This window comes from Lepidochelys kempii, chromosome 2 (assembly GCF_965140285.1).
Source record: "Lepidochelys kempii isolate rLepKem1 chromosome 2, rLepKem1.hap1, whole genome shotgun sequence".
NCBI lineage: Eukaryota > Metazoa > Chordata > Testudines > Cheloniidae > Lepidochelys > Lepidochelys kempii.
The window spans coordinates 134,966,764-134,983,528 of record NC_136381.1 but is presented as its reverse complement, the minus strand read 5'-3'; the positions used below and the strand labels follow the sequence as shown (position 1 = coordinate 134,983,528).

At 40.8% G+C, this 16,765-nt stretch overlaps 1 protein-coding gene and 1 long non-coding RNA gene across 3 annotated transcripts in view; one reads left to right on the top strand and one right to left on the bottom strand.

Annotated features, from left to right (window-relative positions):
- The window catches only part of RETREG1 (reticulophagy regulator 1), a 144,898-nt gene that overhangs the window by 64,885 nt on the left and 63,248 nt on the right, over positions 1–16,765 (bottom strand). The window lies entirely within an intron of this gene.
- Positions 3,986–16,765, top strand: part of LOC140907100 (uncharacterized) — a 58,699-nt gene continuing 45,919 nt past the window's right edge. For both annotated transcript variants that reach the window (XR_013635358.1, XR_012157375.1), the window contains exons 1-2: positions 3,986–4,169; positions 12,144–12,264. This is a non-coding gene — a long non-coding RNA (uncharacterized LOC140907100). The remainder of the gene's footprint in view (positions 4,170–12,143; positions 12,265–16,765) is intronic.

The window sequence follows — 16,765 nt, the reverse complement described above, 5'->3', positions numbered from 1 at the left end:
AACTATTAAGACCATCTGCAGGACGTGTGTGTGTGGGTGTAAGATTGAATGCAAATGCTGTTATATTTTCAATAAATGCAGCGTATTGCCTTTTCCCCTGAAAAGATCCCGTGTGCTTTTTACAAGCATAACAATGTGATCTTTATAGTATCCTTATGGACCAATCACTACTTATGGATATCATTACACCAAAAGCTGTTTTCTAGAAGGGGAAGCAACAAGTTTAGATATTCCACCTGAAAGAATTGTGCAAATGTTTCTGGGAAAAATAAGTCTTAACAAAAACCTATTGTTTTAAGTATCTGATCAAAGTAGGGATAATGAGTAAGGCAAAAATCAGGCTCTATGTTCTATTTATTAAGACTTCTGACATTTACAATGTGTGTATTATAAGTAGTACAATATTGACTAGAAAACTGCTTCTTAATTTAAAAAACCTAAGGAAAAAGGTTCAAAATAAAGGGATTCTAAATAAATAGTGGGATCTCTCTTGTACCAAGAATGGTCTAAATTCATAAAAAACCCTAAATAGCTCTCACAGGTCATTCCATCAAAGATTGGCTACTTCAAGTCACAAAAGCTAAGCAGGCTGGATAAATATTTGAATGAGAGACCATGTACAATTCTCAGAAAATGGGTGAACATCAGAGAACGTGCATGTTGGAGGTCTGTGGGAAAGGGAAGTTTTTTATTCTTCTCCCTGTCCCCAACTTTTCAGCCAGTTTCCACTTCCTTCCCCCTTCCAAGTCTTCCACACTGTCCCTCTCCTCAGTCCTCAGCTAGCCAACTCTTCCTTCCAATCTGCACTCCTTCCTTCCTCCCTTTGTTACAGATGTTGAGGGTACAGCAGGCATGGGTAGTTACTGCACCCCAACAATCCAATTTAATCGTAAACACATGCTAGTAAAAGTGATGCCGCCTTACACAACAGATCTGTTCCCTATGAATATTCAATGACACCTGCTTCCTTCAGTGACCAAAGTGTATTGCTTTTGGCTCCTGTTAGCCTAAGACAGAGGGAGCTGGATTCCATTCTGGCTTGCAACTTTTCAACAAAATTGTTAACTATGTTCTAGAATCTGCATTAATTAATGATGATATGGCAATACAGAAAATAACCCAGTTTGACTTTGAGATCCCAGACTGAGTTTGCAGGCTTATCAGTTATCAAAAACGTGTTTTTCTTATATAGAACACGTGTGTACACACCTACCTACCCATCCACTCCATTAAATTAACATTAAAGACTGTGAAGTCAAGCACTCCAAAATTAGGAAGTGCCAGAATCAAGGTTGCTGCACATCTTTAATTCCTTCCTTGTGCACATGCATTATGATACAATCTTTAATTACATGATCACGTACTATTTTTTCCACGTGACCCCTGCCTGAATCAGTGCACAGGATGGACGGTGCTCACTTAATGAGCAGCTATTTAATATTTTGTTTTATCTTCATTGTTTAATACGTGGCCTTAGGCCTTATTTACTGCACACTATTCAAACCCTGCTCTGAAGACAATTATTAATTTCCTCGTGGGCTTTTCTTTGGTGATCATCACTATATTATCTCAAAAAGAAGAGTAGTACTTGTGACACCTTAAAGTGCATCCGATGAAGTGAGCTGTAGCTCACGAAAGCTTATGCTCAAATAAATTTGCTAGTTTCTAAGGTGCCACAAGTACGGCTTTTCTTTTTGCGGATGCAAACTAACACGGCTGCTACTCTGAAACCTATATTATCTCAGGTTTCAGAGTAGCAGCCGCGTTAGTCTGTATCCGCAAAAAGAAAAGGAGGACTTGTGGCACCTTAGAGACTAACAAATGTATTTGAGCATAAACTTTCATGAGCTACAGCTCACTTCATCGGATGCATGGTGCTTCACAAATAATTTATCTTTCCAACACTCTTGTCAGAGTTACTATCCCCATTTTACAGCTATGGAGCTGAACCACTGAGAGATTATGGTCAAAAGCGTGCACTAATTTTGAATGCCCAATTTGAGATGCCTTGGACCTGATTTGTCAGGGTACTTAGCATTAGATAGCACTTCATATGTTCAAAGCACAGCTCCCCCTGACTTCAGTTGCAACTGTGAGTACTCAGCACTTCTGCAAATCAGATCTAAGGTATCAAATCAAGCATCCAGGAATATTATCCTTTGTGACCACACTCTGAAAAGTTTGGTTTAAAAGTGACTTGCTTAGTATCATAGTGGAACTTTGTGGCAGAGGTAGGGATAGAATCCAGTTCTCCAAGGCAGCATTCAATTGCTTTAACCATAAAACCATCCTTTCTCTCCCTGATTCATTCACTACACACCTTCCTAACTTCTGTAACAAATGAGGCTAGAGTCCCACAAACAACAGTCTCCTTTATACCCATTCATCCCCAAAGCAGTTTTTAAAATAAATTTAAACAGATAGTGTTTATTTTTAAGCATTTTTTCCATTTTTATTTATTTAAATTTTCATACTTTGGGAAATTATGAGAGGGGCTCAGACAATAATCATTTGACATTGAGTTTTAAAAAATAAAGCTTTTGTAACCATTAAAAAACAAACTGTCAACATCATGACAAAATATACAAAGTAAATATCCTTAAATCAAACTCTAATACATTCTCAAGCAGCATTTTTAATAGCAAACAGAAAAATAAAAAATTCCATCATCATGTGGCATAATATTGATACCACTTGGCTCATCAACTGGGGTGGACCCTTTAGATCCACTACACAATTCACAACCTACCTAGCCAATCTCAGATTCCAGTTTCTTTCTGTATTATAGCAGAAGTGAGTTTTGAAGAGGGACTTAAGAAAAGTTAAAGAGTTGGCTTTATGGACTTTGACTAGGAGCTCTCCCCGCGCAAGCAATATGGAAGGAACCATGAAAGTGCTTGTTTGAGAAGCAGGCAATCAACGCTGGCATCATAGGTAGGAACTTACCTGACATAAAGGTAACAAGTTGGATAGGTAGGGTGGAACAAAATTGTGATGAGCTTTGAAACCAAGGATAAGAAATTTTTGTTTCAGATGGAAGAGTGGGAGCCAAGGGAAGGACTTAAAGGGTGTGTGTGATGTAGTCAGGGCAACAAGCCAAATTGTGCAAGATGATCAAAACTTGGACAAGAACTACAATACTAAATCATCAAGTAAATTTCCCAAGCCTTTATTAGCATGATTGTCAAGTAATTTCATACGAATTTCACTAATTTTAATAATTTTATTTTTAAATCACAATGCCTTTCCAGCAAGACCAGGCCAATGCTATAAAGCTCTGGGTGGCAGCACAAAGTGTCAGGTTTCAGAGGAACAGCCGTGTTAGTCTGTATTCGCAAAAAGAAAAGGAGTACTTGTGGCACCTTAGAGACTAACCAATTTATTTGAGCATGAGCTTTCGTGAGCTACAGCTCACTTCATCAGATGTTGTGAGCTGTAGCTCACGAAAGCTCATGCTCAAATAAATTGGTTAGTCTCTAAGGTGCCACAAGTACTCCTTTTCTTTTAGCACAAAGTGTGTACTACTATGGTCAAGGATTCATTATGTGACAGGGAAAAGCAACATTTCATCCTAAAAAGTTACTGGTTTGGCAGCAGTGACATCTTGGGCTACTGGAGAGCCAGATAAAGACAAATGTAGCAAAAATGTGTGTGTGTGTGTGTGTGTGTGTGTGTGTGTGTGTGTGTGAGTGAGTGAACACACACACTCACGTGTGGGACAGCTGTTGAATAACTGCCTTTTACATAGACCCAGATAATATCTGTGACATACAAGTTTGAATGCATGTTATTAAAATAAATTTTGTTTCCATTTCACACAAGAGATGAGTCACATCAGGGTTGCTGTTCCTCCCTCCAGAGCGTGAAGGTGACAGGCGGTAGGGTTGGATCACGTGGGCCGTATGCATTCCCAGTTTCAGAGGATGAGCAGCAGGCTGGTAGTAAATATGCATAATCACTGTGTTGCCATGCCAACTGTCAGTGCTGGCAACACTGTCAAATAGAAGTTCCATGTAACCGTTCTTTTCTTCAACAGTTCAAGTTTATGGAATTTCCCCATCTTTATCTGACAAACTGCAGAAGCAAGATACATAGGCGTACTTGCCACACACCATTTAGTGTGGTGACACTCCACATAGCATTGAATCAGCACAGGAAAGCCAGGCAAGGTATGGAACATGCTCATGGAATGTGTGGCATTCTTTTCTAATTTGTCTACAACCTAGCTGTGGAAAAAAGGATCTACCTCTGTTACAATTGCCTTAATTTTCTGGTTATTTATAGTTAACTAGTAGAGTATATTCTGCTTCTGGGTACAGAAGGTTATTTATATATTTCATGAAACATCTTACACTGACTCTACATTATTCAGATTGCCAGGAGCATGTCATTTTATTCTGTAAGGTTCAGTTTCTATCAGGATTATGTAAGCATGAAGGGTATAGTTGGTACAATTTATTAAATATTGTAGAAACTGCACAGAATAATATTCCTACAAGAGTATCAATTTATAATGATTTCTCCCTACCTTGTTGAGACTTTGTTTTGCAAGTTACATTTATTCTGTTAAAAAGCAGAGGAGGGAATGAAAACTGTATGAGGAATCTCTAACAACAATATTTATTAAAGATGTATATCTAAGGAATTGAGATTGGAGATTAAATCAATTTTGATGTCAATTTTGTATACTAAATAAATACACTAAGATTAAGCATATTTCCATGTTTCCTTATAATCTTCTCCTTGAGCTGTTCAGTGTGACAGCCTTCTCAAGGTATTGATAATCAGAACTAAAAAGCCAAACTACTGTTTTATAGGGCCGCATAGTGTTTATTTGTAAACATACATGCACACAAATCTATACTTTAGTATAGATTTGCCCCATGATGATATTCTGTATTGTCCAGCAAGACAGGAGGGACATAAGAAACCCTTCCAGTGTCTGACAACAAAGAACCAAGGTATCTTGAATCAAAACATCTTGAACTCTAGACACAAAGATGGACTTTGCTATTTGAACTCTGATCACATGCACTGAGTGCAGTTCTTGAAGCCTGTCCCACAGCCAGATCCATACAAATTTAGATTTAATTGTGAAGTAGAGAAGGATTTGAAATAAGAACCTCTGCTGTGACTGTGCACACAGTGATGTGAAGGCAACAGAGAGATCTGCCAGCTGATTCACTCCATGGATCAATTTTTCCATATGAATACAGAAACATACTTATACTTGCCTTACTCAATGGGACTACTCACATGAATAAAGAAACAAGGATTGGGTCTTTAAATGTACAACATGAATTTTATGAACTGTGAATAAACCCATAATTTTAAAATGGTCTGGGTGAATGAAAAAAGTCATGCAGACAACTTTGTATGTTTAAAGATATAATAAAACCTAACCTGATTTAAAGCACAATTATATTGTATAGTAATTGCTCTTCTAAACCCAAATTAAATCAGACTGTTCTCATAAAGAGAATTGCAAATTTAAACCTTATTGTTTTATAGATATGGATTATTACTATACTTTCAAAAGAGCCTAATGATCACTCAGACTTGACTTCAGCAGCAGGAATAATGACAGCAAATGCTGCAAAGTAAAAGATTTTGTATTTGTTTACTGAAGTAATAACCTGGACATAATCTTTAATCTTTCTCTAATATAACAAAAAAGATGAAAAGGTTTTATGAATATAGAATATACTCACTTTTCCAGTAAAATCAAATTTCACAAACTTTTACTACTTTAAGAATAGGCCTTTCAACTTGCAAAGCTGCATAATAGCTCCTTATAGCATGAATGTCAGAAGTTAGGATTTCTCATAATTTGAAACCAAGTCTAAATGTAAATGTACATTCCCCTTTTCAATGAACTGGGAATGTCTATTTTTTAGTAAGAGAAAATAGATCAACTAAAGATAAATACAACCCAATATTCCATGAACATTATTACCCTCCCTTTTCATACAGGGAAGCATATATATTTTCCAAATAATTTTCATTTATTTATATATGTAGTACAACATAAAATATGTAAGTTCACACGGTTTACATCAGAAGAGTCTATTATAGCAACTTCTGTGTAACACTGCAAACTTGCTGAAGGATATATGCTGTATGTATAACTTATACTCTAACCCTTTAAGCTGTTCTGTGTGGCTCCCCCCTGACTTAAAAATGTATGGGCACGACTGTACGTGCCTAACTTTGAAAAACTTCCAACAGCCTCTACTGTGTGTACAGAATTTCTGACATGTCCCCATCAAAGTAGAGAAGATATTTACATTTATTTGTGGGTGATTTACCATGTAATTCTATATAAAAAATTCACCACGCTTGGCCTGGCCAATGTGATTTACATAAGTATTGTACCATTAGCGAATGCCTTGATCCAACAAGTTATGTGAGGGCAGACCCCTTGTACATACACAAAATATACTTTTATACATTTAATATAAATACATAGACCTTTGTTTATATATTCACAGTTGTATGTGTCCATTGGGTTTGAGTATACACATACACAATTGTGTTCCTTCTCCATAACTGGAGGAAATAATCTCATTTTTAAAACAAGTTTAAAAAACATGAGCTAAATATTTAGAAAAGATGCATTCAGGTTGGATGGCAAAAATCATATATGCAATATTAAAACATCCATAGAAAACAGAGTTAAAACACATGCAACAAATATTTAGTCCTCAGAACAAAGCACACAAGTCACATTTTTGTTAAGGAAACATACTAAAATGGAACAAGGTGGAGGCATGGCTGTCTATAGACACCAACACCTGATTTGTAAGTCATGGATTGTCATTATGTGTAGTTAGTGTCTCACCATGAGGCACTCATACTAGCCCATTTTTGTGAAACACAGAGCCCAAGATTTTTTTCCACTTTGGTTTTTGCATATAAGCTGTAGAAAGAATGAGAAAGTCAGAAAATACTTTAGAGAATAAAAAGTAATCACACTCCCAGATGGGTCAAAGTAGTACCTCTTCCTCAGATACAAATATCATAGATCATGGTGAATGTATGTGACAAAGTGAGAGAGGATCTAGATCAGAGGTGGGCAAACTTTTTGGCCCGAGGGCCACATCTGGGTGGGTAAATTGTATGCATGGCTGGGGCAGGGTGTTGGGGTGCGGGAGGGAGTGCGGTGTGCAGGAAAGGACGCAGGGAAAGGGATTGGGGCACAGGAGGGATGCGAGGTGTATGATGGAGCTCAGTGAAGCAGACTGGGGTGCAAAGAGGGGTGCGGAGTGCAGGGGGGCTCAGGGCAGGGGGTTGGTGTGCAGGAGGGGTGTGGCAGGGGACTCAGGGCTGGGTGTTGGGGTGCAGGAGTGGTGCAGGCTACAGCAGGGGGCTCAGGGCATGGAGTTGGGGTGTGGGGTAGAGCAGTTCGGGGTACGAGCTCCAGCCCAGTGCCACTTACCTAGAGCGGCACCAGGGTGGCAGTGGCGTGCACCGGAGCCATGGCAGGCTCCCTGCCTGCTTGCCCTGGCCCCAGGCTGCTCTGGGAAGCAGTCGGAACCATGTCCCTGCGGCCCCTGGAAAAGGGAGGGCACAGGGCTCTGTGTGCTGCCCTTGCTGCTCCTCCAGGTACCTCCCCCAAAGATCCCATTTGCCACGGTTCCCTGTTCCCGGCCAATGGGAGCTGCAGGGGGTGGTGCCTGGAGGCGAGGGCAACACACAGAGCCCTCTGGCTCCCCTACCCCCACGAGGGGCTGCAGGGATGTGGTGCCAGCCGCTTCAGGGAGCGGCGCGGGGCTTGCGGCGCCAGAGTGGGGGGGACTCCTGCGGGCCAGATCCAAAGCCCTGGGGGGCCAGATGCAGCCCACAGGCCATAGTTTGCCCACCCCTTATCTAGATAGATTGCCAGGAGTCCTTACCACGAAGGGTGAAAATCTCAACTGCCCTGGGACTTTTTTGGCCATGGAAACAAATGTGTGTGTGCGAGGGAGGGAGGGAAGTATCACCTTGAATCACATTGAGAAATTAATTTAGAAACTGGTCCAAGGAATTCAGCACCATACATATTTTCCTGTTGTGTGAAACTGTAAAAGCTTTTTTCTCACAAAGCCCATTTCCTATATATCCTGAAGTCTATAGACTGTACATATATACCACTTTACCCATCATTATCTGCAACTCAGGCTAATTACATGAATTATAAATCACTGACAGGCCAGGAAGGAGAATAAATGACAGACACATGGGATGGGTCTAATCAGCAGGCTTCAACTTTATTATTTATACACTGGGGTTGGCACCTACAATGCCCACTCCTCACTCTTACGTACCAGGCATTTTAATAGGTTCCAGTGCAGGTTACAGGGCTCCAACCTCACAAACAAAACAGTAACTCAGGATAGATGCTCCCTTACCTACCCTACAGGCTCAGCTCAATTATAAAACCTCCCTCTCCCCATCCCTGTGTAAGGGGTGGGGGGAGGGTGGGGTGGGTGACAGAGGCCACAAAGCTGGTGGTGAAGAGACCTCAGTCCTCAAAGATTTTGGGACTCTTTCCTTATATAAGTGTAAGGTCCTACAGCAAAACCCTGAGTCCCACTGACCTCTGGGAGCTGGTGCTTTTAGCCTTTATATGCATTGGGCACAGGCCAGAAGTTGTGATGGGTCAGTAGTCCTACCCTCATTATATAAACCTTCCAATAATCTATTGTTTTTAATTAACTGTACATCCAGGAGGCTGTGAGGAAGACATAAAAAAAAAAAAACCACCGAACTTCCTGCCAACATGGCCTCAAAGGGAAAAATTCCTTCCTGATCACTAGAAAACAGGCAGTCAGTCAGACTCCTAGCAACATAAAAAGGGACTGTTCCTAACATAGAATGAAGGGGAAGGAGGGCAGGGCAGCTAATTGGAGAGCAAGAGGCATTTGAAAAGCCTAGGCTAGCTTAAATAGACAGGGAAGGGACATCTGGAAGCCAATTCACTGGCCCCATTACCTCCTGTTCCTGCCAACAGCTAAGCAAAAGACAAAAGGGGGGAGTGGGAAGTCACAGCCCCTATCCTCCCAGCATGCCCTCTGGGCTTCTCACATTCCCTACCTGTTGAAGGCAATAAGGGGGTAATCCACTCAGCAAGCAGGGAATTTGAGACTTTGGAATGTGCTTTACTAGTCGATCCCTAACTGCCCAAGTTTATTAGCTTTCAGGGTTATCTTTTCTCTCTCATCTGTAAAAAAGATGGGTGATGGGTAGAGTGGAGTAGTTGTTGCATGAGACTCTCATGGAAAATTACTTTGTCATACTGATCATGTTACTGGCTAATTTGATGTTATCTTGAGGTAACTGATTGACCTATTTATGTGTATATTTTTGAAAGATGGGCACTCGTATTATAGAGTAGGAAAATTCCAAACGAATAGATAAATATGTAACATATATGCTGTCTGTTGTTAAGGCAACAGTATATACACTTCAAAGATGTGACTCATGAATCCTGTACTACTACATCCTTGAAATTAGCTCAAGGTAACAAGTAACATTGCTCAAAGGCTCACCAGTTTAGAGATGGAAAGTTTGAGAACTTTAAACTATTTCAAGTATCTAGACAAATCGCATGAGAAGTTATTATACAGACCTGGAAAAGTGTTCAAGCTACTGTTGGCACATTGTATATTCCAATACAACTATCAAACCAGATATATACCTGCATGAGAGGCAAACAGCAGTTTACCCATTGAGGATAGTGGAGGCCACTAGAAGACAATGCTATATGTGAGCCAGCTCAGGAAGTGAGGAATCATTTAATCATGCAGAATTTCTAAGGTAAATAAGAGATATGCAGCTAGACAGTACTAATGCCTGTGTTTAACTTGGATCATAAACACGGCAGTTTGCCAGGGCAAATGAACATGGCTCAGCACTGCTAGTGTTTGGAGCGGGTGTGGGGGAAGGATATCAACTTCCTGATTGGATCTTTAACTTATTTTAGGTGCAACCGGGGAAATTCCAGCTGAAGGAAAGTGTCTAACATGCCACAGGATCAAAGTCAAGGTCTAACTCTGGACTTATAACCTGAAGTGCTTGAAAAAGCATCAGCATATTAATATAACAGCTGCTTGGTATTTGTAAGATAACAGTTTGCCTTAAGTTGTCCTTAAGAAAAGCATTCTGGTTTAATGCTTACACAATGGAAGTAAGACAGACAACTAGATTCCATTGTCAACTACGCTACTGGTTTACCATCTGTCAGTGAGCAGGTTGCAAAAATTTGATATCTTAGTCCAGGGATCTCAAACTCAAATCACCATGAGGGCCACAGGAGGACTTGGCCTGAGGGCCGCATTACTGACACTTTTTCAGACAAAGATACAAAAGTCCCCCACTCCCACCCCACTCCACTCCTTCCATGAGACCCCGTCCCTGCCCTGCCTCTTCCCACCCCTTCCCAGCCCCCATTCCAACCCCTTCCTCAAAGTCCCCGCCCCAACTCTGCCCCCCCGTCTCTATTCCAATCCCTTCCCCAAATCCCCACCCCAGCCCCGCCTCCTCCCCTTAGCGCACTGCGTCCCTGCTCCTCCCCCCGGAAAGTCCTAAGCATTGAGAGGTAGGCGGAGGAGTGGGGACGCGGCACGCTAGGTAGGGCAGAGGCGGGGTCGTGAGGGGAGCTTGGCTGCCAGTGGAGTCGGCACCTATGGCAGGCCCATGTGTTTGAGACCCCTGTCTTAGTCTTACTCAAGGTAAAATGAGAACAACATTTACTGATCTTTAAACAGTTTGAGATCTTTTAATTAAAATTATGTTTATTTACCACATGTACTCCACTTCGATAGTTTCTAAACTGTGTATTTATCCAAGGCACCAGAAACACTTCCTCCACTAAGCTGTCACAAATGTGATTCTATTTCAATGCCTGTACTTCCTTGACTAGTTAAGTTAGTCATTTCTCATTGCAGCCTACCTCAATGTACATGTTTAACATTACATTTCCCCAAATGATCATATAAAATGACATGCAGCATAACAGTGCTAACATGAGTTGTAGCTCACGAAAGCTTATGCTCAAATAAATCTGTTAGTCTCTAAGGTGCCACAAGTACTCCTTTTCTTTTTGTGAATAACAGACAGACTAATAGCAGACTAACACGGCTGCTACTCCGAAACATGACAATGTTAGATCATGTTTATTTGGACACCAGAAGAACTTGGGAAGACTTATTCAGAATTTAAGGTACTGTAGGGTACATGCTGAGGCCTATCTAAGCCAGAGATAGTGACCCTTTAACTTAAGAACCTAGTGGGATACTGAACCACAAGATTAAAAGGGGAATATTCCCCACCTCTGCAACTGCTAGGAATAAAACCAGGGTAATTTGGTTCTATCTTCCTCAGATGAAAAGAAAGTTTTCCTTAAAAAATGGCAGAAAAGAAATCAAGCTTTAAATTAGCTGCTTGATTCTTTTCAATGTTAGGATAAATATTGAATTGTTACGACTTACTGAAGCCACTCTGCTCACATGACTCATCTTCTCATACAATATTATGCCCTTATATCAAATGCACAAAAAGCAAACGATATGAAGTGCTGATTTGACAAACTTTAACTCAATACATCAAAAGCCTGTGTTACTGTAGCACAGAGCTAAATCTAACACTGTCCAAGCTTCCTGTCAGAAGACCTATTGGGAATGATTTTTTTTTAACACACACACACTTTGTGCCTTTTTCAAGTTTTTTGTGCTGATTTAGGAACTTCCCAAACAAAATAAAGGCAGTGTGTGTAGGCTCAAACCTCCAAAATAAGCTGTGAAGATTTCTCCATATGAGCTATAGGTGGTAACCACATTTTACAAGCTTGACCTACTGTGTCCACAAAGCATTGGAGTTCACTGAATCAGACTTGGAGATCATAAAAACTTCATCTGTACTTTTACAGAATTTGTATTTTCCCTGAATCAAAGAACAGAGTTTATAAATGATGCTGGATGTGCACACAAAGTTTATGTTTCTTGAACCTGATTCTGGAGATTACAAATTACATAGTCTATGGGAAAACAGGGTAAGATTCTGTGATTTTTTTTAATGTATTGGTCAGTAAATGAAGTACATTTGCCATTATTTAAAACAAAACAAAACAACAGTTTATACATTTACCTCTTTTTTCTCTCCAGGCTTGGGCTTTTGACTTTGTGAAGTAAAATGGGACCTGTAATACCTGCGACCGTGTCTCCTGAAGGTGTCATCACACAAACCAAAAATGCTTTTTTATATAATGCAACATAGACAAGCATGGTGAGTCATATTTAGATTTTTAAACAGGGTTTCAAATGGCTTTGGATCAAAGAACTTACAAGTCTCCCTTGTCAAAATAACGTGCTGAAGGTAAGTGCCAGAGATAATTGTAAATTGGGTCATTTTCAAAATCAGTATAACTATATATGTGTTTTGTTTTTAAACACAAGTAGTAATCAGTAAAATATGTATTATAAACATGTCTGTACTTACTCACTTTTTGACTAATTTATAGTTTTATTTTATAACACAAGGTCCCATTCTAACTTCTGTTACTTTAATTTTGCTCCTATACTGCCATGAGCCTCCCATCTTTCGTTCTTTGTTTCTCTTACTGTTTAATCCAAGAATTTTTATAAAAAATGTTTAGAAGACACCAGCTGAGATCATTTTAAAATTTGAAAAGCCACAGTACTAACACCCATCACAATACTACCCTTCTTTCCTTTATCATCATTTTTCATAACAGCTCTAAAGAAGTCTATCAGTTTTGCATTAAGGGAAGATATTTCACTTTACATTTTACATTTGGAGTACTGAAAAACCATTAATTTTACAAGTAGTTTCATGCATATATTTGATAAAAAGTGAGATATTTTGTCACCATGATAACCGTTGCTCTTTTCAGATAAGTGACCATACTTCAGAATCTTGGCCTAAGAAGTTTCTATATGTAGACATATTTAGCTTGGTTTCTCAGGGCACTTGCATATTGTTGGCACAAAGAATCTTTGCACAATGGAAAAAACAAAATAATTACACTCAGTATGCGGTTTGCTTACTTAGTAATTGTTAAGTAAATATTTTCTGAGGAGCCTCCAGAACTGCTTTGGGTGGTATATTTGAAATTCAAGCAGAAAAGCGCCTGTATTTGTCCTCTCTAATAATTGCCCCAAAGCTGCCAGCAGATTAATCCAAATCTGAATGATCCCATCTGGAAAGTTAGCTAAAAACTTCTCATAGTAAGAATCACTTGCCACTGCTACCAAAAATAAAGACTAATAACCAAGCAGTCAACCATGTGAAAGTGGTCTGCTGATGGGATTTCAGACACTGTGATGAAAGCAAGGAATCTCTTCCTCCATTCCTGTACAGCCACAGCACAAGATTTCAAGAAACCTGTGTTGCAACTGTTCAAGCTCAGTTGGTGCTTTTGCAACCAAAAATGGAGACATTTTTCTTATGTAAGCAGAGTCAGGATGAGCTCTATCCTGACATCTGGTGGTGAGTTGTGATGGGTTGTGGAAAAGAACTTCAGGGGCTGATCTCATGTGCCACTCCACCTAGATGTTCACACTTTGACTGCTGTGGGATCCCCAGTTTCTCTGTTATTGGGGGAGGAAGAATAAAGTGTTGTTATCCTGATTATGTGGATCAAGGACAGTGGAACTGTACTTGGCTTTTTGTTATGATGGAGGTACTCACCATCAACTAAGTAGCACTTGCTAGGCAAGGGACATGGGTTCCAAAACTCAGTGAATTGAGAAAGGTTGGGGACAGACATTTGTACCTTGTGGTATGGGCCCCTTCTGAGGGTCCTAAATGCCAGCTGCACTGCCTCCTCTCTCCACTGTGTAATAGCAGAGCTAATTTTGATTCCATTAGGAGTCTGATTACAGATTGCAGAGCTGAATTCACTTTGGGCCAATGGTGCCCCAGCACTGGACTCCCCTACTACGAGCTGAAATCACTGAGTGCTGTGTTAAGTAGTAGGGAGCCTGAAGATATATTGGTGAGTGGCTCGCAGGCCTGTTACCGGCGAGGAGCAGCTGGTGGAGCGGCTCGCAAGATGGCTACCGCGGGGAGCAGCTGGTGGAGTGGCTTCTAGGACAGCTACCGGGGGAGCGGCTGGCGGTGAAGGCTGCAGCAGAAACCCACAGAGAGATGGGGCAGTTGGCTGTCGGAGCACATAAGATGCCCCTTTACTCCCCCACCCCAATTTCCACACAGGCTGGGGGAGAGAGGGTTAAAACTCTGCAGATGAACTTCTGAACACTGGACTCCCCAAGGACAGAGACAGAGACTTTTGGGTTATTGGACTTTTGGGTTGCTGGACTCAAGAACCAAAGGGAGAGGACATGGCCCAATTTGCTTGGGGTGGGTTTTTGCTCATGGCTTGTGTTATGAATCCTGTTGGTGGTGTTTCCCCCAACATAATGCCACATTGTTTCTCTCCATTATTAAAAGGCTTTTGCTACGCTCAAACTCTGTGCTTGCGAGAGGGGAAGTATTGCCTCTTAGAGGCACCCAGTGGGGTGGTATATATTTGTCCCAGGTCACGGGGTGGGGGCTTGAAATGGTTTTGCATTGTGTTATTGGAACGGAACCCCTAGATACTGAACCCGGCCCTTGTTGCTGCCAGCTCTGACGGGCAGAAGGGTCACACTTACATTTATCTGTCTTAGGCCAGTGTTCAAAGGAAACATCGGAAGATGCAGCTTAAAATTCTGTCTTATTTAAAAGACAAAACTGCAAAATTTTGTTTAAAAATGACCTCACTTAAAAATGCCACCGAAGTCCAGTAGTTTCCAAGTGCAGATAGACAACACTTTTACGCCCATTACTGATGTAGCATATTAAACTGTAACCTGTGACCTAGCTGTTTAAAGGCCAAATCCTGTGTGGCATTGAGCACCTGCCCCTCCCCTGGAAGTCCATGGTAGTAACAGGTGCTCAGTTTGAATCTAGGCAATAGCTACTCTGTGTGTCTTTCCAGGACTTTACAATGCATAAAATACAAAAATAATGCAGAAATAAACTTGCTTTATACATCACATGGTCAATCACATCAGTGTAATTTTGTACAGTTGTTCTGAGGTCTAGGAGGTGGTGAGAGACCGACCAGCTGAGATATCGGGGTAAAGATGAAAGGGAAAAAAATAGGGAGGACATGAGGGAAAGGAGCAACTATAGACCATGAACTCAGGAAGAGGAGGTGGATGAGGCATTTCTAATACAAATAACAGAAATAACCAAATCACAAGCCCTGCTAATAATGCGGGACTTTAACTATTTAAACATCTGTTGGAAAAAGTAATACAGCAAAACAAAATTTCCAAAAAGTTACTGAAATGTATTGGGGACAACTTTTTGTTTCTGAAAGTGGAGGAAGGAACAGACATTTTGGTCAGAGTCAAGTCTAATAGGGAGGAATTGGAAGAGAATCTGAAGGTGGAAGGCAATTTGGATAAAAGTGATCACAAAATGATAGATTTCATGATTCTAGAGAAAGAAAGGAGCAAGAGCAGCAGAATTAGGACAATGGACTTCAAGAAAAGCTAACTTTAACAAACTCAGAGAACTGGTAGGTAAGGTCCCATGGCAATAAAAAGCTAAGTAATAGAAGTTCAGGAGAGCTGTCAATTTCTCAAGGAGACAACATTAAAGGAAACTATCCCAATGTGAAGGAAAGATAGCAAGACTAGTAAGAAGCCAATATGGCTCCATTAGGCACTCTTTAACGGCCTGAAAATCAAAAAGAAATCCTACAAAAGGTGGTAAACATGGACGAATTGCTAAGGAGGAGTACAAAGGAAGAGCGCAGGCATCTAGGGACAAAATCAGAAAGGCTAAGGCACAAAAATGAGTTAGACCCAGCAAGGGATGTAAAAGGCAATAAGAAGAGGTTCTCTGAATACATCAGGAGCAAGACAATGATGAAGGAAAATGTAAATCCACTATTTAGTGGGGAAGGAGAAGTAATATTTGAGGATATGAAGGCGGCTCTGGTGTTTAATCCCTATTTGGTTTTAGTCCTCACTAAAAAGGTTAATTGTGACCAGATACTCAACCCAATTAATATTAACAACAAAAGGAAAGGAACCCAAGCCACAATAGGCAAAAAATAGGTTAAACAATATTTGGATAGATTTGATGTAATCAAGTCAGTAGGGTCTAATGAAATTCACCTGACGGTACTTAAGAAACTTAAGGAACTAGTTGAAGCAATCTTGGAACTGTTAGCAATTATCTTCGAGAACTCCTGGAGGATGGGGTGAGTCGCGGTAGACTGGAGAAGGGAAAACATAGTACCTATCTTTAAAATGGGGAATAAAGAGGCCCTGGGGAATTGTTGTTTGTTTGTTTCTTGATGTGTGGGATGTAGTCGGTTGTGCATGGTTTTGTCTGTGCCTGAGAGGTCTGTTGCGGTTCCTCTCAGTATCATACAGTCTCAACTGGGGCCGGTGATATTGTTGTGCATGGGGCCTCTGATAAGGTTGATCCTGTTGCCTCCTGGGGAGAGACGGGTATATCCCCAGTGTGCACAGGATGGACCTAGAGTCTTTCATGGTGTGAAGAACTTCATCGATTTTTTTGGAAAAAAGTTTATCCTTATGAAAGGGAAGGTCCTCCACTTTGGTCTGCAGATATTTAGGGATGCCAGATGCAGACAGACAGTCAGGAAGACCAGTGCATCAATACCATGGTGGCAGTAGTGTGGGCTGCTACGTCTGCCATGTCCAGGGATGCTTGTAGCGCTGTCCTAGACAGCAGTTGACCT